This window comes from Ambystoma mexicanum, chromosome 9 (assembly GCF_040938575.1).
Source record: "Ambystoma mexicanum isolate Mex_15411 chromosome 9, UKY_AmexF1_1, whole genome shotgun sequence".
Lineage (NCBI taxonomy): Eukaryota > Metazoa > Chordata > Amphibia > Caudata > Ambystomatidae > Ambystoma > Ambystoma mexicanum.
Window position 1 is genome coordinate 1545834789 of NC_090931.1, and position 24666 is coordinate 1545859454.

Here is a 24666-nt window from a genome sequence, read left to right on the forward strand (position 1 = left end):
AAAGGGCCTATAACCAGCAGAAGGAGACTGCCGATGTGATTCATGGGCAGGAGGTGGTTGGGTCCCTAGTAGCTGAGAATGGAGGAATGCTAAAGGAAAGGGCCTATAACCAGCAGAAGGAGACTACTGATGTGATTCATGGGCAGGAGGTGGTTGGGTCCCTGGTAGCTGAGAATGGAGGAATGCTAAAGGAAAGGGCCTATAACCAGCAGAAGGAGACTGCCGATGTGATTCATGGGCAGGAGGTGGTTGGGTCCCTAGTAGCTGAGAATGATGGAATGCTAAAGGAAAGGGCCTATAACCAGCAGAAGGAGACTACTGATGTGATTCATGGGCAGGAGGTGGTTGGGTCCCTGGTAGCTGAGAATGGAGGAATGCTAAAGGAAAGGGCCTATAACCAGCAGAAGGAGACTGCTGATGTGATTCATGGGCAGGAGGTGGGTGGGTCCCTGGTAGCTGAGAATGGAGGAATGCTAGAGGAAAGGACCTATAACCCGCAGAAGGAGACTGCCGAGACTGCCGATGTGATTCATGGGCAGGAGGTGGTTGGGTCCCTAGTAGCTGAGAATGGAGGAATGCTAAAGGAAAGGGCCTATAACCAGCAGAAGGAGACTACTGATGTGATTCATGGGCAGGAGGTGGGTGGGTCCCTGGTAGCTGTGAATGGAGGAATGCTAAAGGAAAGGGCCTATAACCAGCAGAAGGAGACTACGATTGTGATTCATGGGCAGGAGATGGTTGGGTCCCTAGTAGCTGAGAATGGAGGAATGCTAAAGGAAAGGGCCTATAACCAGCAGAAGGAGATTACCGATGTGATTCATGGGCAGGAGGTGGGTGGGTCCCTGGTAGCTGTGAATGGAGGAATGCTTAAGGAAAGGGCCTATAACCAGCAGAAGGAGACTACTGATGTGATTCATCGGCAGGAGGTGGTTGGGTCCCTGGTAGCTGTGAATGGAGGAATGCTAAAGGAAAGGGCCTATAACCAGCAGAAGGAGACTACGATTGTGATTCATGGGCAGGAGGTGGTTGGGTCCCTGGTAGCCGAGAATAGAGGAATGCTAAAGGAAAGGGCCTATAACCAGCAGAAGGAGATTACCAATGTGATTCATGGGCAGGAGGTGGGTGGGTCCCTGGTAGCTGAGAATGGAGGAATGCTAAAGGAAAGGGCCTATAACCAGCAGAAGGAGACTACTGATGTGATTCATGGGCAGGAGGTGGTTGGGTCCCTGGTAGCTGAGAATGGAGGAATGCTAGAGGAAAGGGCCTATAACCCGCAGAATGAGACTGCCGATGTGATTCATGGGCAGGAGGTGGTTGGGTCCCTGTTAGCTGAGAATGGAGGAATGCTAAAGGAAAGGGCCTATAACCAGCAGAAGGAGACTGCCGATGTGATTCATGGGCAGGAGGTGGTTGGGTCCCTAGTAGCTGAGAATGGAGGAATGCTAAAGGAAAGGGCCTATAACCAGCAGAAGGAGACTACTGATGTGATTCATGGGCAGGAGGTGGTTGGGTCCCTGGTAGCTGAGAATGGAGGAATGCTAAAGGAAAGGGCCTATAACCAGCAGAAGGAGACTACGATTGTGATTCATGGGCAGGAGGTGGTTGGGTCCCTGGTAGCTGAGAATAGAGGAATGCTAAAGGAAAGGGCCTATAACCAGCAGAAGGAGATTACCAATGTGATTCATGGGCAGGAGGTGGGTGGGTCCCTGGTAGCTGAGAATGGAGGAATGCTAAAGGAAAGGGCCTATAACCAGCAGAAGGAGACTACTGATGTGATTCATGGGCAGGAGGTGGGTGGGTCCCTGGTAGCTGAGAATGGAGGAATGCTAAAGGAAAGGGCCTATAACCAGCAGAAGGAGACTACTGATGTGATTCATGGGCAGGAGGTGGTTGGGTCCCTGGTAGCTGAGAATGGAGGAATGCTAAAGGAAAGGGCCTATAACCAGCAGAAGGAGACTGCTGATGTGATTCATGGGCAGGAGGTGGTTGGGTCCCTGGTAGCTGAGAATGGAGGAATGCTAAAGGAAAGGGCCTATAACCAGCAGAAGGAGACTGCCGATGTGATTCATGGGCAGGAGGTGGTTGGGTCCCTAGTAGCTGAGAATGGAGGAATGCTAAAGGAAAGGGCCTATAACCAGCAGAAGGAGACTACTGATGTGATTCATGGGCAGGAGGTGGTTGGGTCCCTGGTAGCTGAGAATGGAGGAATGCTAAAGGAAAGGGCCTATAACCAGCAGAAGGAGACTGCCGATGTGATTCATGGGCAGGAGGTGGTTGGGTCCCTAGTAGCTGAGAATAGAGGAATGCTAGAGGAAAGGGCCTATAACCAGCAGAAGGAGATTACCAATGTGATTCATGGGCAGGAGGTGGGTGGGTCCCTGGTAGCTGAGAATGGAGGAATGCTAAAGGAAAGGGCCTACAACCAGCAGAAGGAGACTACTGATGTGATTCATGGGCAGGAGGTGGTTGGGTCCCTGGTCGCTGTGAATGGAGGAATGCTAGAGGAAAGGCCCTATAACCTGCAGAAGGAGACTGCCGATGTGATTCATGGGCAGGAGGTGGTTGGGTCCCTGGTAGCTGAGAATAGAGGAATGCTAAAGGAAAGGGCCTATAACCAGCAGAAGAAGATTACCGATGTGATTCATGGGCCGGAGGTGGGTGGGTCCCTGGTAGCTGTGAATGGAGGAATGCTAAAGGAAAGGGCCTATAACCAGCAGAAGGAGACTACGATTGTGATTCACGGGCAGGAGGTGGTTGGGTCCCTGGTAGCTAAGAATAGAGGAATGCTAGAGGAAAGGACCTATAACCCGCAGAAGGAGACTGCCGATGTGATTCATGGACAGGTGGTGGTTGGGTCCCTGGTAGCTGAGAATAGAGGAATGCTAGAGGAAAGGGCCTATAACCAGCAGAAGGAGATTACCAATGTGATTCATGGGCAGGAGGTGGGTGGGTCCCTGGTAGCTGAGAATGGAGGAATGCTAAAGGAAAGGGCCTACAACCAGCAGAAGGAGACTACTGATGTGATTCATGGGCAGGAGGTGGTTGGGTCCCTGGTCGCTGTGAATGGAGGAATGCTAGAGGAAAGGCCCTATAACCTGCAGAAGGAGACTGCCGATGTGATTCATGGGCAGGAGGTGGTTGGGTCCCTGGTAGCTGAGAATAGAGGAATGCTAAAGGAAAGGGCCTATAACCAGCAGAAGAAGATTACCGATGTGATTCATGGGCCGGAGGTGGGTGGGTCCCTGGTAGCTGTGAATGGAGGAATGCTAAAGGAAAGGGCCTATAACCAGCAGAAGGAGACTACGATTGTGATTCACGGGCAGGAGGTGGTTGGGTCCCTGGTAGCTAAGAATAGAGGAATGCTAGAGGAAAGGACCTATAACCCGCAGAAGGAGACTGCCGATGTGATTCATGGACAGGTGGTGGTTGGGTCCCTGGTAGCTGAGAATAGAGGAATGCTAAAGGAAAGTGCCTATAACCAGCAGAAGGAGATTACCGATGTGATTCATGGGCAGGAGGTGGGTGGGTCCCTGGTAGCTGTGAATGGAGGAATGCTAAAGGAAAGGGCATATAACCAGCAGAAGGAGACTATGATTGTGATTCATGGGCAGGAGGTGGTTGGGTCCCTGGTAGCTGAGAATAGAGGAATGCTAAAGGAAAGGGCCTATAACCAGCAGAAGGAGACTACGATTGTGATTCATGGGCAGGAGGTGGTTGGGTCCCTGGTAGCTGTGAATGGAGGAATGCTAAAGGAAAGGGCCTATAACCAGCAGAAGGAGATTACCGATGTGATTCATGGGCAGGAGGTGGTTGGGTCCCTGGTAGCTGAGAATTTAGGAATGCTAAAGGAAAGGGCCTATAACCAGCAGAAGGAGATTACCGATGTGATTCATGGGCAGGAGGTGGGTGGGTCCCTGGTAGCTGTGAATGGAGGAATGCTAAAGGAAAGGGCCTATAACCAGCAGAAGGAGACTACTGATGTGATTCATGGGCAGGAGTTGGGTGGGTCCCTGGTAGCTGAGAATGGAGGAATGCTAAAGGAACGGGCCTATAACCAGCAGAAGGAGACTACTGATGTGATTCATGGGCAGGAGGTGGTTGGGTCCCTGGTAGCTGAGAATGGAGGAATGCTAGAGGAAAGGGCCTATAACCCGCAGAAGGAGACTGCCAATGTGATTCATGGGCAGGAGGTGGTTGGGTCCCTGTTAGCTGAGAATGGAGGAATGCTAAAGGAAAGGGCCTATAACCAGCAGAAGGAGACTGCCGATGTGATTCATGGGCAGGAGGTGGTTGGGTCCCTAGTAGCTGAGAATGGAGGAATGCTAAAGGAAAGGGCCTATAACCAGCAGAAGGAGACTACTGATGTGATTCATGGGCAGGAGGTGGTTGGGTCCCTGGTAGCTGAGAATGGAGGAATGCTAAAGGAAAGGGCCTATAACCAGCAGAAGGAGACTGCCGATGTGATTCATGGGCAGGAGGTGGTTGGGTCCCTAGTAGCTGAGAATGATGGAATGCTAAAGGAAAGGGCCTATAACCAGCAGAAGGAGACTACTGATGTGATTCATGGGCAGGAGGTGGTTGGGTCCCTGGTAGCTGAGAATGGAGGAATGCTAAAGGAAAGGGCCTATAACCAGCAGAAGGAGACTGCTGATGTGATTCATGGGCAGGAGGTGGGTGGGTCCCTGGTAGCTGAGAATGGAGGAATGCTAGAGGAAAGGACCTATAACCCGCAGAAGGAGACTGCCGAGACTGCCGATGTGATTCATGGGCAGGAGGTGGTTGGGTCCCTAGTAGCTGAGAATGGAGGAATGCTAAAGGAAAGGGCCTATAACCAGCAGAAGGAGACTACTGATGTGATTCATGGGCAGGAGGTGGGTGGGTCCCTGGTAGCTGTGAATGGAGGAATGCTAAAGGAAAGGGCCTATAACCAGCAGAAGGAGACTACGATTGTGATTCATGGGCAGGAGATGGTTGGGTCCCTAGTAGCTGAGAATGGAGGAATGCTAAAGGAAAGGGCCTATAACCAGCAGAAGGAGATTACCGATGTGATTCATGGGCAGGAGGTGGGTGGGTCCCTGGTAGCTGTGAATGGAGGAATGCTTAAGGAAAGGGCCTATAACCAGCAGAAGGAGACTACTGATGTGATTCATCGGCAGGAGGTGGTTGGGTCCCTGGTAGCTGTGAATGGAGGAATGCTAAAGGAAAGGGCCTATAACCAGCAGAAGGAGACTACGATTGTGATTCATGGGCAGGAGGTGGTTGGGTCCCTGGTAGCCGAGAATAGAGGAATGCTAAAGGAAAGGGCCTATAACCAGCAGAAGGAGATTACCAATGTGATTCATGGGCAGGAGGTGGGTGGGTCCCTGGTAGCTGAGAATGGAGGAATGCTAAAGGAAAGGGCCTATAACCAGCAGAAGGAGACTACTGATGTGATTCATGGGCAGGAGGTGGTTGGGTCCCTGGTAGCTGAGAATGGAGGAATGCTAGAGGAAAGGGCCTATAACCCGCAGAATGAGACTGCCGATGTGATTCATGGGCAGGAGGTGGTTGGGTCCCTGTTAGCTGAGAATGGAGGAATGCTAAAGGAAAGGGCCTATAACCAGCAGAAGGAGACTGCCGATGTGATTCATGGGCAGGAGGTGGTTGGGTCCCTAGTAGCTGAGAATGGAGGAATGCTAAAGGAAAGGGCCTATAACCAGCAGAAGGAGACTACTGATGTGATTCATGGGCAGGAGGTGGTTGGGTCCCTGGTAGCTGAGAATGGAGGAATGCTAAAGGAAAGGGCCTATAACCAGCAGAAGGAGACTACGATTGTGATTCATGGGCAGGAGGTGGTTGGGTCCCTGGTAGCTGAGAATAGAGGAATGCTAAAGGAAAGGGCCTATAACCAGCAGAAGGGGATTACCAATGTGATTCATGGGCAGGAGGTGGGTGGGTCCCTGGTAGCTGAGAATGGAGGAATGCTAAAGGAAAGGGCCTATAACCAGCAGAAGGAGACTACTGATGTGATTCATGGGCAGGAGGTGGGTGGGTCCCTGGTAGCTGAGAATGGAGGAATGCTAAAGGAAAGGGCCTATAACCAGCAGAAGGAGACTACTGATGTGATTCATGGGCAGGAGGTGGTTGGGTCCCTGGTAGCTGAGAATGGAGGAATGCTAAAGGAAAGGGCCTATAACCAGCAGAAGGAGACTGCTGATGTGATTCATGGGCAGGAGGTGGTTGGGTCCCTGGTAGCTGAGAATGGAGGAATGCTAAAGGAAAGGGCCTATAACCAGCAGAAGGAGACTGCCGATGTGATTCATGGGCAGGAGGTGGTTGGGTCCCTAGTAGCTGAGAATGGAGGAATGCTAAAGGAAAGGGCCTATAACCAGCAGAAGGAGACTACTGATGTGATTCATGGGCAGGAGGTGGTTGGGTCCCTGGTAGCTGAGAATGGAGGAATGCTAAAGGAAAGGGCCTATAACCAGCAGAAGGAGACTGCCGATGTGATTCATGGGCAGGAGGTGGTTGGGTCCCTAGTAGCTGAGAATGGAGGAATGCTAAAGGAAAGGGCCTATAACCAGCAGAAGGAGACTGCCGATGTGATTCATGGGCAGGAGGTGGTTGGGTCCCTGGTAGCTGAAAATGGCGGAATGCTAAAGGAAAGGGCCTATAAACAGCAGAAGGAGACTGCCGATGTGATTCATGGGCAGGAGGTGGGTGGGTCCCTGGTAGCTGAGAATGGAGGAATGCTAGAGGAAAGGACCTATAACCCGCAGAAGGAGACTACTGATGTGATTCATGGGCAGGAGGTGGGTGGGTCCCTGGTAGCTGTGAATGGAGGAATGCTAAAGGAAAGGGCCTATAACCAGCAGAAGGAGACTACGATTGTGATTCATGGGCAGGAGATGGTTGGGTCCCTAGTAGCTGAGAATGGAGGAATGCTTAAGGAAAGGGCCTATAACCAGCAGAAGGAGACTACTGATGTGATTCATGGGCAGGAGATGGTTGGGTCCCTGGTAGCTGAGAATGGAGGAATGCTAGAGGAAAGGGCCTATAACCCGCAGAAGGAGACTGCCGATGTGATTCATGGGCAGGAGGTGGTTGGGTCCCTGTTAGCTGAGAATGGAGGAATGCTAAAGGAAAGGGCCTATAACCAGCAGAAGGAGACTACTGATGTGATTCATGGGCAGGAGGTGGGTGGGTCCCTGGTAGCTGTGAATGGAGGAATGCTAAAGGAAAGGGTCTATAACCAGCAGAAGGAGACTACGATGGTGATTCATGGGCAGGAGATGGTTGGGTCCCTAGTAGCTGAGAATGGAGGAATGCTAAAGGAAAGGGCCTATAACCAGCAGAAGGAGACTGCCGATGTGATTCATGGGCAGGAGGTGGGTGGGTCCCTGGTAGCTTTGAATGGAGGAATGCTAAAGGAAAGGGCCTATAACCAGCAGAAGGAGACGACTGATGTGATTCATGGGCAGGAGGTGGTTGGGTCCCTGGTAGCTGAGAATGGAGGAATGCTAAAGGAAAGGGCCTATAGCCAGCAGAAGGAGACTACTGATGTGATTCATGGGCAGGAGGTGGGTGGGTCCCTGGTAGCTGTGAATGGAGGAATGCTAAAGGAAAGGGCCTATAACCAGCAGAAGGAGACTACGATTGTGATTCATGGGCAGGAGATGGTTGGGTCCCTAGTAGCTGAGAATGGAGGAATGCTAAAGGAAAGGGCCTATAACCAGCAGAAGGAGACTACTGATGTGATTCATGGGCAGGAGGTGGTTGGGTCCCTGGTAGCTGAAAATGGAGGAATGCTAGAGGAAAGGGCCTATAACCCGCAGAAGGAGACTGCCGATGTGATTCATAGGCAGGAGGTGGTTGGGTCCCTGTTAGCTGAGAATGGAGGAATGCTAAAGGAAAGGGCCTATAACCAGCAGAAGGAGACTGCCGATGTGATTCATGGGCAGGAGGTGGTTGGGTCCCTAGTAGCTGAGAATGGAGGAATGCTAAAGGAAAGGGCCTATAACCAGCAGAAGGAGACTACTGATGTGATTCATGGGCAGGAGCTGGTTTGGTCCCTGGTAGCTGAGAATGGAGGAATGCTAAAGGAAAGGACCTATAACCAGCAGAAGGAGACTACGATTGTGATTCATGGGCAGGAGGTGGTTGGGTCCCTGGTAGCTGAGAATTGAGGAATGCTAAAGGAAAGGGCCTATAACCAGCAGAAGGAGATTACCAATGTGATTCATGGGCAGGAGGTGGGTGGGTCCCTGGTAGCTGAGAATGGAGGAATGCTAAAGGAAAGGGCCTATAACCAGCAGAAGGAGACTACTGATGTGATTCATGGGCAGGAGGTGGTTGGGTCCCTGGTAGCTGAGAATGGAGGAATGCTAGAGGAAAGGGCCTATAACCCGCAGAAGGAGACTGCCGATGTGATTCATGAGCAGGAGGTGGTTGGGTCCCTGGTAGCTTTGAATGGAGGAATGCTAAAGGAAAGGGCCTATAACCAGCAGAAGGAGACTACGATTGTGATTCATGGGCAGGAGGTGGTTGGGTCCCTGGTAGCTGAGAATGGAGGAATGCTAAAGGAAAGGGCCTATAACCAGCAGAAGGAGACTACGATTGTGATTCATGGGCAGGAGGTGGTTGGGTCCCTGGTAGCTGTGAATGGAGGAATGCTAAAGGAAAGGGCCTATAACCAGCAGAAGGAGACTACTGATGTGATTCATGGGCAGGAGGTGGGTGGGTCCCTGGTAGCTGTGAATGGAGGAATGCTAAAGGAAAGGGCCTATAACCAGCAGAAGGAGACTACGATTGTGATTCATGGGCAGGAGGTGGTTGGGTCCCTGGTAGCTGTGAATGGAGGAATGCTAAAGGAAAGGGCCTATAACCAGCAGAAGGAGACTACTGATGTGATTCATGGGCAGGAGGTGGGTGGGTCCCTGGTAGCTGTGAATGGAGGAATGCTAAAGGAAAGGGCCTATGACCAGCAGAAGGAGACTACGATTGTGATTCATGGGCAGGAGGTGGTTGGGTCCCTGGTAGCTGAGAATGGAGGAATGCTAAAGGAAAGGGCCTATAACCAGCAGAAGGAGACTGCTGATGTGATTGATGGGCAGGAGGTGGTTGGGTCCCTGGTAGTTGAGAATGGAGGAATGCTAAAGGAAAGGGCCTATAACCAGCAGAAGGAGACTACTGATGTGATTCATGGGCAGGAGGTGGTTGGGTCCCTGTTAGCTGAGAATGGAGGAATGCTAAAGGAAAGGGCCTATAACCAGCAGAAGGAGACTGCCGATGTGATTCATGGGCAGGAGGTGGTTGGGTCCCTAGTAGCTGAGAATGGAGGAATGCTAAAGGAAAGGGCCTATAACCAGCAGAAGGAGACTACTGATGTGATTCATGGGCAGGAGGTGGTTGGGTCCCTGGTAGCTGAGAATGGAGGAATGCTAAAGGAAAGGGCCTATAACCAGCAGAAGGAGACTGCCGATGTGATTCATGGGCAGGAGGTGGTTGGGTTCCTAGTAGCTGAGAATGGAGGAATGCTAAAGGAAAGGGCCTATAACCAGCAGAAGGAGACTGCTGATGTGATTCATGGGCAGGAGGTGGTTGGGTCCCTGGTAGCTGAAAATGGCGGAATGCTAAAGGAAAGGGCCTATAAACAGCAGAAGGAGACTGCCGATGTGATTCATGGGCAGGAGGTGGGTGGGTCCCTGGTAGCTGAGAATGGAGGAATGCTAGAGGAAAGGACCTATAACCCGCAGAAGGAGACTACTGATGTGATTCATGGGCAGGAGGTGGGTGGGTCCCTGGTAGCTGTGAATGGAGGAATGCTAAAGGAAAGGGCCTATAACCAGCAGAAGGAGACTACGATTGTGATTCATGGGCAGGAGATGGTTGGGTCCCTAGTAGCTGAGAATGGAGGAATGCTAGAGGAAAGGGCCTATAACCAGCAGAAGGAGACTGCCGATGTGATTCATGGGCAGGAGGTGGGTGGGTCCCTGGTAGCTTTGAATGGAGGAATGCTAAAGGAAAGGGCCTATAACCAGCAGAAGGAGACGACTGATGTGATTCATGGGCAGGAGGTGGTTGGGTCCCTGGTAGCTGAGAATGGAGGAATGCTAAAGGAAAGGGCCTATAGCCAGCAGAAGGAGACTACCGATGTGATTCATGGGCAGGAGGTGGGTGGGTCCCTGGTAGCTTTGAATGGAGGAATGCTAAAGGAAAGGGCCTATAACCAGCAGAAGGAGACTACGATTGTGATTCATGGGCAGGAGGTGGTTGGGTCCCTGGTAGCTGAGAATGGAGGAATGCTAAAGGAAAGGGCCTATAACCAGCAGAAGGAGACTACGATTGTGATTCATGGGCAGGAGGTGGTTGGGTCCCTGGTAGCTGTGAATGGAGGAATGCTAAAGGAAAGGGCCTATAACCAGCAGAAGGAGACTACTGATGTGATTCATGGGCAGGAGGTGGGTGGGTCCCTGGTAGCTGTGAATGGAGGAATGCTAAAGGAAAGGGCCTATGACCAGCAGAAGGAGACTACGATTGTGATTCATGGGCAGGAGGTGGTTGGGTCCCTGGTAGCTGAGAATGGAGGAATGCTAAAGGAAAGGGCCTATAACCAGCAGAAGGAGACTGCTGATGTGATTGATGGGCAGGAGGTGGTTGGGTCCCTGGTAGTTGAGAATGGAGGAATGCTAAAGGAAAGGGCCTATAACCAGCAGAAGGAGACTACTGATGTGATTCATGGGCAGGAGGTGGTTGGGTCCCTGGTAGCTGAGAATGGAGGAATGCTAGAGGAAAGGACCTATAACCCGCAGAAGGAGACTGCCGATGTGATTCATGGGCAGGAGGTGGTTGGGTCCCTGTTAGCTGAGAATGGAGGAATGCTAAAGGAAAAGGCCTACAACCAGCAGAAGGAGACTACCGATGTGATTCATGGGCAGGAGGTGGTTGGGTCCCTGGTAGCTGTGAATGGAGGAATGCTAAAGGAAAGGGCCTATAACCAGCAGAAGGAGACTACGATTGTGATTCATGGGCAGGAGGTGGTTGGGTCCCTGGTAGCTGTGAATGGAGGAATGCTAAAGGAAAGGGCCTATAACCAGCAGAAGGAGATTACCGATGTGATTCATGGGCAGGAGGTGGTTGGGTCCCTGGTAGCTGTGAATGGAGGAATGCTAAAGGAAAGGGCCTATAACCAGCAGGAGATTACCGATGTGATTCATGGGCAGGAGGTGGGTGGGTCCCTGGTAGCTGAGAATGGAGGAATGCTAAAGGAAAGGGCCTATAACCAGCAGAAGGAGACTACGATTGTGATTCATGGGCAGGAGGTGGTTGGGTCCCTGGTAGCTGAGAATGGAGGAATGCTAAAGGAAAGGGCCTATAACCAGCAGAAGGAGACTACGATTGTGATTCATGGGCAGGAGGTGGTTGGGTCCCTGGTAGCTGAGAATGGAGGAATGCTAAAGGAAAGGGCCTATAACCAGCAGAAGGAGACTACGATTGTGATTCATGGGCAGGAGGTGGTTGGGTCCCTGGTAGCTGTGAATGGAGGAATGCTAAAGGAAAGGGCCTATAACCAGCAGAAGGAGACTACTGATGTGATTCATGGGCAGGAGGTGGGTGGGTCCCTGGTAGCTGTGAATGGAGGAATGCTAAAGGAAAGGGCCTATGACCAGCAGAAGGAGACTACGATTGTGATTCATGGGCAGGAGGTGGTTGGGTCCCTGGTAGCTGAGAATGGAGGAATGCTAAAGGAAAGGGCCTATAACCAGCAGAAGGAGACTGCTGATGTGATTGATGGGCAGGAGGTGGTTGGGTCCCTGGTAGTTGAGAATGGAGGAATGCTAAAGGAAAGGGCCTATAACCAGCAGAAGGAGACTACTGATGTGATTCATGGGCAGGAGGTGGTTGGGTCCCTGTTAGCTGAGAATGGAGGAATGCTAAAGAAAAAGGCCTACAACCAGCAGAAGGAGACTACCGATGTGATTCATGGGCAGGAGGTGGTTGGGTCCCTGGTAGCTGTGAATGGAGGAATGCTAAAGGAAAGGGCCTATAACCAGCAGAAGGAGACTACGATTGTGATTCATGGGCAGGAGGTGGTTGGGTCCCTGGTAGCTGTGAATGGAGGAATGCTAAAGGAAAGGGCCTATAACCAGCAGAAGGAGATTACCGATGTGATTCATGGGCAGGAGGTGGTTGGGTCCCTGGTAGCTGTGAATGGAGGAATGCTAAAGGAAAGGGCCTATAACCAGCAGGAGATTACCGATGTGATTCATGGGCAGGAGGTGGGTGGGTCCCTGGTAGCTGAGAATGGAGGAATGCTAAAGGAAAGGGCCTATAACCAGCAGAAGGAGATAACCGATGTGATTCATGGGCAGGAGGTGGGTGGGTCCCTGGTAGCTGAGAATGGAGGAATGCTAAAGGAAAGGGCCTATAACCAGCAGAAGGAGACTACCGATGTGATTCATGGGCAGGAGGTGGGTGGGTCCCTGGTAGCTGAGAATGGAGGAATGCTAAAGGAAAGGGCCTATAACCAGCAGAAGGAGACTACTGATGTGATTCATGGGCAGGAAGTGGTTGGGTCCCTGGTAGCTGAGAATGGAGGAATGCTAGAGGAAAGGACCTATAACCCGCAGAAGGAGACTGCCAATGTGATTCATGGGCAGGAGGTGGTTGGGTCCCTGTTAGCTGAGAATGGAGGAATGCTAAAGGAAAGGGCCTACAACCAGCAGAAGGAGACTACTGATGTGATTCATGGGCAGGAGGTGGTTGGGTCCCTGGTAGCTGTGAATGGAGGAATGCTAGAGGAAAGGACCTATAACCCGCAGAAGGAGACTGCCGATGTGATTCATGGGCAGGAGGTGGTTGGGTCCCTGGTAGCTGTGAATGGAGGAATGCTAGAGGAAACGGCCTATAACCAGCAGAAGGAGATTACCGATGTGATTCATGGGCAGGAGGTGGTTGGGTCCCTGGTAGCTGTGGAATGCTAGAGGAAACGGCCTATAACCAGCAGAAGGAGATTACCGATGTGATTCATGGGCAGGAGGTGGTTGGGTCCCTGGTAGCTGTGAATGGAGGAATGCTAAAGGAAAGGGCCTATAACCAGCAGAAGGAGATTACCGATGTGATTCATGAGCAGGAGGTGGTTGGGTCCCTGGTAGCTGTGAATGGAGGAATGCTAAAGGAAAGGGCCTATAACCAGCAGAAGGAGATTACCGATGTGATTCATGGGCAGGAGGTGGTTGGGTCCCTGGTAGCTGTGAATGGAGGAATGCTAAAGGAAAGAGCCTATAACCAGCAGAAGGAGACTACGATTGTGATTCATGGGCAGGAGGTGGTTGGGTCCCTAGTAGCTGAGAATGGAGGAATGCTAAAGGAAAGGGCCTATAACCAGCAGAAGGAGACTGCTGATGTGATTCATGGGCAGGAGGTGGTTGGGTCCCTGGTAGATGAGAATGGAGGAATGCTAAAGGAAAGGGCCTATAACCAGCAGAAGGAGACTACGATTGTGATTCATGGGCAGGAAGTGGTTGGGTCCCTGGTAGCTGAGAATGGAGGAATGCTAGAGGAAAGGGCCTATAACCAGCAGAAGGAGACTACTGATGTGAATCATGGGCAGGAGGTGGTTGGGTCCCTAGTAGCTGAGAATGGAGGAATGCTAGAGGAAAGGGCCTATAACCAGAAGAAGGAGACTGCCGATGTGATTCATGGGCAGGAGGTGGTTGGATCCCCAGTAGCTGAGAATGGAGGAATGCTAAAGGAAAGGGCCTATAACCAGCAGAAGGAGACTGCCGATGTGATTAATGAGCAGGAGGTGGTTGGGTCCCTAGTAGCTGAGAATGGAGGAATGCTAAAGGAAAGGGCCTTTAACCAGCAGAAGGAGACTGCTGATGTGATTCATGGGCAGGAGGTGGTTGGGTCCCTAGTAGCTGAGAATGGAGGAATGCTAAAGGAAAGGGCCTATAACCAGCAGAAGGAGACTACGATTGTGATTCATGGGCAGGAGGTGGTTGGGTCCCTGGTAGCGGAGAATGGAGGAATGCTAAAGGAAAGGGCCTATAACCAGCAGAAGGAAACTACTGATGTGATTCATGGGCAGGAGGTGGTTGGGTCCCTGGTAGCTGAGAATGGAGGAATGCTAAAGGAAAGGGCCTATAACCAGCAGAAGGAGACTACTGATGTGATTCATGGGCAGGAGGTGGTTGGGTCCCTGGTAGCTGAGAATGGAGGAATGCTAAAGGAAAGGGCCTATAACCAGCAGAAGGAGACTACTGATGTGATTAATGGGCGGGAGGTGGTTGGGTCCCTGGTAGCTGAGAATGGAGGAATGCTAAAGGAAAGGGCCTATAACCAGCAGAAGGAGACTACTGATGTGAATCATGGGCAGGAGGTGGTTGGGTCCCTGGTAGCTGAGAATGGAGGAATGCTAAAGGAAAGGGCCTATAACCAGCAGAAGGAGACTACTGATGTGATTCGTGGGCAGGAGGTAGTTGGGTCCCTGGTAGCTGAGAATGGAGGAATGCTAGAGGAAAGGGCCTATAACCAGCAGAAGGAGACTACTGATGTGAATCATGGGCAGGAGGTGGTTGGGTCCCTGGTAGCTGAGAATGGAGGAATGCTAGAGGAAAGGTCCTATTACCAGCAGAAGGAGACTACTGATGTGAATTATGGGCAGGAGGTGGTTGGGTCCCTAGTAGCTGAGAATGGAGGAATGCTAGAGGAAAGGGCCTACAACCAGCAGAAGGAGACTACTGATGTGATTCATGGGCAGGAGGTGGTTGGGTCCCTCTTAGCTGAGAATGGAGGAATGCTAGAGGAAAGGACCTACAACCAGCAGAAGGAGACTACTGATGTGATTCATGGGCAGGAGGTGGTTGGGTCCCTGTTAGCGGAGAATGGAGGAATGCTAGAGGAAAGGGCCTATAACCAGCAGAAGGAGACTACCGATGTGATTCATGGGCAGGAGGCGGTTGGGTCCCTGTTAGCTGAGAATGGAGGAATGCTAGAGCAAAGGGACTATAACCAGCAGAAGGAGACTACCGATGTGATTCATGGGCAGGAGGTGGTTGGGTCCCTGGTAGCTGTGAATGGAGGAATGCTAAAGGAAAGGGCCTATAACCAGCAGAAGGAGATTACCGATGTGATTCATGGGCAGGAGGTGGGTGGGTCCCTGGTAGCTGTGAATGGAGGAATGCTAAAGGAAATGGCCTATAACCAGCAGAAGGAGACTACGATTGTGATTCATGGGCAGGAGGTGGTTGGGTCCCTGGTAGCTGAGAATAGAGGAATGCTAAAGGAAAGGGCCTATAACCAGCAGAAGGAGATTACCGATGTGATTCATGGGCAGGAGGTGGTTGGGTCCCTGGTAGCTGTGAATGGAGGAATGCTAAAGGAAAGGGCCTATAACCAGCAGAAGGAGATTACTGATGTGATTCATGGGCCGGAGGTGGGTGGGTCCCTGGTAGCTGAGAATGGAGGAATGCTAAAGGAAAGGGCCTATAACCAGCAGAAGGCGACTACTGATGTGATTCATGGGCAGGAGGTGGGTGGGTGCCTGGTAGCTGAGAATGGAGGAATGCTAAAGGAAAGGGCCTATAACCAGCAGAAGGAGACTACTGATGTGATTCATGGGCAGGAGGTGGTTGGGTCCCTGGTAGCTGAGAATGGAGGAATGCTAGAAGAAAGGACCTATAACCCGCAGAAGGAGACTGCCGATGTGATTCATGGGCAGGAGGTGGTTGGGTCCCTGTTAGCTGAGAATGGAGGAATGATGAAGGAAAGGGCCTACAACCAGCAGAAGGAGACTACTGATGTGATTCATGGGCAGGAGGTGGTTGGGTCCCTGGTAGCTGTGAATGGAGGAATGCTAGAGGAAAGGACCTAAAACCCGCAGAAGGAGACTGCCGATGTGATTCATGGGCAGGAGGTGGTTGGGTCCCTGGTAGCTGTGAATGGAGGAATGCTAAAGGAAAGGGCCTATAACCAGCAGAAGGAGACTACTGATGTGATTCATGGGCAGGAGGTGGGTGGGTCCCTGTTAGCTGAGAATGGAGGAATGCTAAAGGAAAGGGCCTACAACCAGCAGAAGGAGACTACTGATGTGATTCATGGGCTGGAGGTGGTTGGGTCCCTGGTCGCTGTGAATGGAGGAATGCTAGAGGAAAGGACCTATAACCCGCAGAAGGAGACTGCCGATGTGATTCATGGGCAGGAGGTGGTTGGGTCCCTGGTAGCTGAGAATAGAGGAATGCTAAAGGAAAGGGCCTATAACCAGCAGAAGAAGATTACCGATGTGATTCATGGGCCGGAGGTGGGTGGGTCCCTGGTAGCTGTGAATGGAGGAATGCTAAAGGAAAGGGCCTATAACCAGCAGAAGGAGACTACGATTGTGATTCATGGGCAGGAGGTGGTTGGGTCCCTGGTAGCTGTGAATGGAGGAATGCTAAAGGAAAGGGCCTATAACCAGCAGAAGGAGATTACCGATGTGATTCATAGGCAGGAGGTGGTTGGGTCCCTGGTAGCTGAGAATTTAGGAATGCTGAAGGAAAGGGCCTATAACCAGCAGAAGGAGATTACCGATGTGATTCATGGGCAGGAGGTGGGTGGGTCCCTGGTAGCTGTGAATGGAGGAATGCTTAAGGAAAGGGCCTATAACCAGCAGAAGGAGACTACTGATGTGATTCATGGGCAGGAGGTGGTTGGGTCCCTGGTAGCTGTGAATGGAGGAATGCTAAAGGAAAGGGCCTATAACCAGCAGAAGGAGACTACTGATGTGATTCATGGGCAGGAGTTGGGTGGGTCCCTGGTAGCTGAGAATGGAGGAATGCTAAAGGAACGGGCCTATAACCAGCAGAAGGAGACTACTGATGTGATTCATGGGTAGGAGGTGGTTGGGTCCCTGGTAGCTGAGAATGGAGGAATGCTAGAGGAAAGGGCCTATAACCCGCAGAAGGAGATTGCCAATGTGATTCATGGGCAGGAGGTGGTTGGGTCCCTGTTAGCTGAGAATGGAGGAATGCTAAAGGAAAGGGCCTATAACCAGCAGAAGGAGACTGCCGATGTGATTCATGGGCAGGAGGTGGTTGGGTCCCTAGTAGCTGAGAATGGAGGAATGCTAAAGGAAAGGGCCTATAACCAGCAGAAGGAGACTACTGATGTGATTCATGGGCAGGAGGTGGTTGGGTCCCTGGTAGCTGAGAATGGAGGAATGCTAAAGGAAAGGGCCTATTACCAGCAGAAGGAGACTGCCGATGTGATTCATGGGCAGTAGGTGGTTGGGTCCCTAGTAGCTGAGAATGATGGAATGCTAAAGGAAAGGGCCTTTAACCAGCAGAAGGAGACTACTGATGTGATTCATGGGCAGGAGGTGGTTGGGTCCCTGGTAGCTGAGAATGGAGGAATGCTAAAGGAAAGGGCCTATAACCAGCAGAAGGAGACTGCTGATGTGATTCATGGGCAGGAGGTGGGTGGGTCCCTGGTAGCTGAGAATGGAGGAATGCTAGAGGAAAGGACCTATAACCCGCAGAAGGAGACTGCCGAGACTGCCGATGTGATTCATGGGCAGGAGGTGGTTGGGTCCCTAGTAGCTGAGAATGGAGGAATGCTAAAGGAAAGGGCCTATAACCAGCAGAAGGAGATTACCGATGTGATTCATGGGCAGGAGGTGGGTGGGTCCCTGGTAGCTGTGAATGGAGGAATGCTTAAGGAAAGGGCCTATAACCAGCAGAAGGAGACTACTGATGTGATTCATCGGCAGGAGGTGGTTGGGTCCCTGGTAGCTGTGAATGGAGGAATGCTAAAGGAAAGGGCCTATAACCAGCAGAAGGAGACTACGATTGTGATTCATGGGCAGGAGGTGGTTGGGTCCCTGGTAGCCGAGAATAGAGGAATGCTAAAGGAAAGGGCCTATAACCAGCAGAAGGAGATTACCAATGTGATTCATGGGCAGGAGGTGGGTGGGTCCCTGGTAGCTGAGAATGGAGGAATGCTAAAGGAAAGGGCCTATAACCAGCAGAAGGAGACTACTGATGTGATTCATGGGCAGGAGGTGGTTGGGTCCCTGGTAGCTGAGAATGGAGGAATGCTAGAGGAAAGGGCCTATAACCCGCAGAATGAGACTGCCGATGTGATTCATGGGCAGGAGGTGGTTGGGTCCCTGTTAGCTGAGAATGGAGGAATGCTAAAGGAAAGGGCCTATAACCAGCAGAAGGAGACTGCCGATGTGATTCATGGGCAGGAGGTGGTTGGGTCCCTAGTAGCTGAGAATGGAGGAATGCTAAAGGAAAGGGCCTATAACCAGCAGAAGGAGACTACTGATGTGATTCATGGGCAGGAGGTGGTTGGGTCCCTGGTAGCTGAGAATGGAGGAATGCTAAAGGAAAGGGCCTATAACCAGCAGAAGGAGACTACGATTGTGATTCATGGGCAGGAGGTGGTTGGGTCCCTGGTAGCTGAGAATAGAGGAATGCTAAAGGAAAGGGCCTATAACCAGCAGAAGGAGATTACCAATGTGATTCATGGGCAGGAGGTGGGTGGGTCCCTGGTAGCTGAGAATGGAGGAATGCTAAAGGAAAGGGCCTATAACCAGCAGAAGGAGACTACTGATGTGATTCATGGGCAGGAGGTGGGTGGGTCCCTGGTAGCTGAGAATGGAGGAATGCTAAAGGAAAGGGCCTATAACCAGCAGAAGGAGACTACTGATGTGATTCATGGGCAGGAGGTGGTTGGGTCCCTGGTAGCTGAGAATGGAGGAATGCTAAAGGAAAGGGCCTATAACCAGCAGAAGGAGACTGCCGATGTGATTCATGGGCAGGAGGCGGTTGGGTCCCTAGTAGCTGAGAATGGAGGAATGCTAAAGGAAAGGGCCTATAACCAGCAGAAGGAGACTACTGATGTGATTCATGGGCAGGAGGTGGTTGGGTCCCTGGTAGCTGAGAATGGAGGAATGCTAAAGGAAAGGGCCTATAACCAGCAGAAGGAGACTGCCGATGTGATTCATGGGCAGGAGGTGGTTGGGTCCCTAGTAGCTGAGAATGGAGGAATGCTAAAGGAAAGGGCCTATAACCAGCAGAAGGAGACTGCTGATGTGATTCATGGGCAGGAGGTGGTTGGGTCCCTGGTAGCTGAAAATGGCGGAATGCTAAAGGAAAGGGCCTATAAACAGCAGAAGGAGACTGCCGATGTGATTCATGGGCAGGAGGTGGGTGGGTCCCTGGTAGCTGAGAATGGAGGAATGCTAGAGGAAAGGACCTATAACCCGCAGAAGGAGACTACTGATGTGATTCATGGGCAGGAGGTGGGTGGGTCCCTGGTAGCTGTGAATGGAGGAATGCTAAAGGAAAGGGCCTATAACCAGCAGAAGGAGACTACGATTGTGATTCATGGGCAGGAGATGGTTGGGTCCCTAGTAGCTGAGAATGGAGGAATGCTAAAGGAAAGGGCCTATAACCAGCAGAAGGAGACTACTGATGTGATTCATGGGCAGGAGATGGTTGGGTCCCTAGTAGCTGAGAATGGAGGAATGCTAAAGGAAAGGGCCTATAACCAGCAGAAGGAGACTACTGATGTGATTCATGGGCAGGAGATGGTTGGGTCCCTGTTAGCTGAGAATGGAGGAATGCTAGAGGAAAGGGCCTATAACCAGCAGAAGGAGACTGCCGATGTGATTCATGGGCAGGAGGTGGTTGGGTCCCTAGTAGCTGAGAATGGAGGAATGCTAAAGGAAAGGGCCTATAACCAGCAGAAGGAGACTACTGATGTGATTCATGGGCAGGAGGTGGTTGGGTCCCTGGTAGCTGAGAATGGAGGAATGCTAAAGGAAAGGGCCTATAACCAGCAGAAGGAGACTACGATTGTGATTCATGGGCAGGAGGTGGGTGGGTCCCTGGTAGCTGTGAATGGAGGAATGCTAAAGGAAAGTGTCTATAACCAGCAGAAGGAGACTACGATTGTGATTCATGGGCAGGAGATGGTTGGGTCCCTAGTAGCTGAGAATGGAGGAATGCTAAAGGAAAGGGCCTATAACCAGCAGAAGGAGACTGCCGATGTGATTCATGGGCAGGAGGTGGGTGGGTCCCTGGTAGCTTTGAATGGAGGAATGCTAAAGGAAAGGGCCTATAACCAGCAGAAGGAGACGACTGATGTGATTCATGGGCAGGAGGTGGTTGGGTCCCTGGTAGCTGAGAATGGAGGAATGCTAAAGGAAAGGGCCTATAGCCAGCAGAAGGAGACTACTGATGTGATTCATGGGCAGGAGGTGGGTGGGTCCCTGGTAGCTGTGAATGGAGGAATGCTAGAGGAAAGGTCCTATTACCAGCAGAAGGAGACTACCGATGTCATTCATGGGCAGGAGGCGGTTGGGTCCCTGTTAGCTTAGAATGGAGGAATGCTAAAGGAAAGGGCCTATAACCAGCAGAAGGAGACTACGATTGTGATTCATGGGCAGGAGATGGTTGGGTCCCTAGTAGCTGAGAATGGAGGAATGCTAAAGGAAAGGGCCTATAACCAGCAGAAGGAGACTACTGATGTGATTCATGGGCAGGAGGTGGTTGGGTCCCTGGTAGCTGAAAATGGAGGAATGCTAGAGGAAAGGGCCTATAACCCGCAGAAGGAGACTGCCGATGTGATTCATAGGCAGGAGGTGGTTGGGTCCCTGTTAGCTGAGAATGGAGGAATGCTAAAGGAAAGGGCCTATAACCAGCAGAAGGAGACTGCCGATGTGATTCATGGGCAGGAGGTGGTTGGGTCCCTAGTAGCTGAGAATGGAGGAATGCTAAAGGAAAGGGCCTATAACCAGCAGAAGGAGACTACTGATGTGATTCATGGGCAGGAGCTGGTTGGGTCCCTGGTAGCTGAGAATGGAGGAATGCTAAAGGAAAGGACCTATAACCAGCAGAAGGAGACTACGATTGTGATTCATGGGCAGGAGGTGGTTGGGTCCCTGGTAGCTGAGAATGGAGGAATGCTAAAGGAAAGGGCCTATAACCAGCAGAAGGAGATTACCGATGTGATTCATGGGCAGGAGGTGGGTGGGTCCCTGGTAGCTGAGAATGGAGGAATGCTAAAGGAAAGGGCCTATAACCAGCAGAAGGAGACTACTGATGTGATTCATGGGCAGGAGGTGGGTGGGTCCCTGGTAGCTGAGAATGGAGGAATGCTAAAGGAAAGGGCCTATAACCAGCAGAAGGAGACTACTGATGTGATTCATGGGCAGGAGGTGGTTGGGTCCCTGGTAGCTGAGAATGGAGGAATGCTAGAGGAAAGGGCCTATAACCCGCAGAAGGAGACTGCCAATGTGATTCATGGGCAGGAGGTGGTTGGGTCCCTGTTAGCTGAGAATGGAGGAATGCTAAAGGAAAGGGCCTATAACCAGCAGAAGGAGACTGCCGATGTGATTCATGGGCAGGAGGTGGTTGGGTCCCTAGTAGCTGAGAATGGAGGAATGCTAAAGGAAAGGGCCTATAACCAGCAGAAGGAGACTACTGATGTGATTCATGGGCAGGAGGTGGTTGGGTCCCTGATAGCTGAGAATGGAGGAATGCTAAAGGAAAGGGCCTATAACCAGCAGAAGGAGACTGCCGATGTGATTCATGGGCAGGAGGTGGTTGGGTTCCTAGTAGCTGAGAATGGAGGAATGCTAAAGGAAAGGGCCTATAACCAGCAGAAGGAGACTGCTGATGTGATTCATGGGCAGGAGGTGGTTGGGTCCCTGGTAGCTGAAAATGGCGGAATGCTAAAGGAAAGGGCCTATAAACAGCAGAAGGAGACTGCTGATGTGATTCATGGGCAGGAGGTGGGTGGGTCCCTGGTAGCTGAGAATGGAGGAATGCTAGAGGAAAGGACCTATAACCCGCAGAAGGAGACTACTGATGTGATTCATGGGCAGGAGGTGGGTGGGTCCCTGGTAGCTGTGAATGGAGGAATGCTAAAGGAAAGGGCCTATAACCAGCAGAAGGAGACTACGATTGTGATTCATGGGCAGGAGATGGTTGGGTCCCTAGTAGCTGAGAATGGAGGAATGCTAAAGGAAAGGGCCTATAACCAGCAGAAGGAGACTGCCGATGTGATTCATGGGCAGGAGGTGGGTGGGTCCCTGGTAGCTTTGAATGGAGGAATGCTAAAGGAAAGGGCCTATAACCAGCAGAAGGAGACTACCGATGTGATTCATGGGCAGGAGGTGGGTGGGTCCCTGGTAGCTTTGAATGGAGGAATGCTAAAGGAAAGGGCCTATAACCAGCAGAAGGAGACTACGATTGTGATTCATGGGCAGGAGGTGGTTGGGTCCCTGGTAGCTGAGAATGGAGGAATGCTAAAGGAAAGGGCTTATAACCAGCAGAAGGAGACTACGATTGTGATTCATGGGCAGGAGGTGGTTGGGTCCCTGGTAGCTGTGAATGGAGGAATGCTAAAGGAAAGGGCCTATAACCAGCAGAAGGAGACTACTGATGTGATTCATGGGCAGGAGGTGGGTGGGTCCCTGGTAGCTGTGAATGGAGGAATGCTAAAGGAAAGGGCCTATGACCAGCAGAAGGAGACTACGATTGTGATTCATGGGCAGGAGGTGGTTGGGTCCCTGGTAGCTGAGAATGGAGGAATGCTAAAGGAAAGGGCCTATAACCAGCAGAAGGAGACTGCTGATGTGATTGATGGGCAGGAGGTGGTTGGGTCCCTGGTAGTTGAGAATGGAGGAATGCTAAAGGAAAGGGCCTATAACCAGCAGAAGGAGACTGCCGATGTGATTCATGGGCAGGAGGTGGTTGGGTCCCTGGTAGCTGAGAATGGAGGAATGCTAGAGGAAAGGGCCTATAACCAGCAGAAGGAGACTACGCTTGTGATTCATGGGCAGGAGGTGGTTGGATCCCTGGTAGCTGAGAATGGAGGAATGCTAAAGGAAAGGGCCTATAACCAGCAGAAGGAGACTACTGATGTGATTCATGGGCAGGAGGTGGTTGGGTCCCTGGTAGCTGAGAATGGAGGAATGCTAAAGGAAAGGGCCTATAACCAGCAGAAGGAGACTACGATTGTGATTCATGGGCAGGAGGTGGTTGGGTCCCTGGTAGCTGAGAATGGAGGAATGCTAAAGGAAAGGGCCTATAACCAGCAGAAGGAGACTGCTGATGTGATTCATGGGCAGGAGGTGGTTGGGTCCCTGGTAGCTGAGAATGGAGGAATGCTAGAGGAAAGGACCTATAACCAGCAGAAGGAGACTACTGATGTGATTCATGGGCAGGAGGTGGGTGGGTCCCTGGTAGCTGAGAATGGAGGAATGCTAGAGGAAAGGGCCTATAACCAGCAGAAGGAGACTACTGATGTGAATCATGGCCAGGAGGTGGTTGGGTCCCTAGTAGCTGAGAATGGAGGAATGCTAGAGGAAAGGGCCTATAACCAGCAGAAGGAGACTGCCGATGTGATTCATGGGCAGGAGGTGGTTGGGTCCCTAGTAGCTGAGAATGGAGGAATGCTAAAGGAAAGGGCCTATAACCAGCAGAAGGAGACTGCCGATGTGATTAATGAGCAGGAGGTGGTTGGGTCCCTAGTAGCTGAGAATGGAGGAATGCTAAAGGAAAGGGCCTATAACCAGCAGAAGGAGACTGCCGATGTGATTCATGGGCAGGAGGTGGTTGGGTCCCTAGTAGCTGAGAATGGAGGAATGCTAAAGGAAAGGGCCTATAACCAGCAGAAGGAGACTACGATTGTGATTCATGGGCAGGAAGTGGTTGGGTCCCTGGTAGCTGAGAATGGAGGAATGCTAGAGGAAAGGGCCTATAACCAGCAGAAGGAGACTGCCGATGTGATTCATGGGCAGGAGGTGGTTGGGTCCCTAGTAGCTGAGAATGGAGGAATGCTAGAGGAAAGGGCCTATAACCAGCAGAAGGAGACTGCCGATGTGATTCATGGGCAGGAGGTGGTTGGATCCCTAGTAGCTGAGAATGGAGGAATGCTAAAGGAAAGGGCCTATAACCAGCAGAAGGAGACTGCCGATGTGATTAATGAGCAGGAGGTGGTTGGGTCCCTAGTAGCTGAGAATGGAGGAATGCGAAAGGAAAGGGCCTATAACCAGCAGAAGGAGACTATGATTGTGATTCATGGGCAGGAGGTGGTTGGGTCCCTGGTATCTGAGAATGGAGGAATGCTAAAGGAAAGGGCCTATAACCAGCAGAAGGAGATTACTGATGTGATTCATGGGCAGGAGGTGGTTGGGTCCCTGGTAGCGGAGAATGGAGGAATGCTAAAGGAAAGGGCCTATAACCAGCAGAAGGAGACTACTGATGTGATTCATGGGCAGGAGGTGGTTGGGTCCCTGGTAGCTGAGAATGGAGGAATGCTAAAGGAAAGGGCCTATAACCAGCAGAAGGAGACTACTGATGTGATTCATGGGCAGGAGGTGGTTGGGTCCCTGGTAGCTGAGAATGGAGGAATGCTAAAGGAAAGGGCCTATAACCAGCAGAAGGAGACTACTGATGTGATTAATGGGCGGGAGGTGGTTGGGTCCCTGGTAGCTGAGAATGGAGGAATGCTAAAGGAAAGGGCCTATAACCAGCAGAAGGAGACTACTGATGTGATTCGTGGGCAGGAGGTGGTTGGGTCCCTGGTAGCTGAGAATGGAGGAATGCTAAAGGAAAGGGCCTATAACCAGCAGAAGGAGACTACTGATGTGATTCGTGGGCAGGAGGTAGTTGGGTCCCTGGTAGCTGA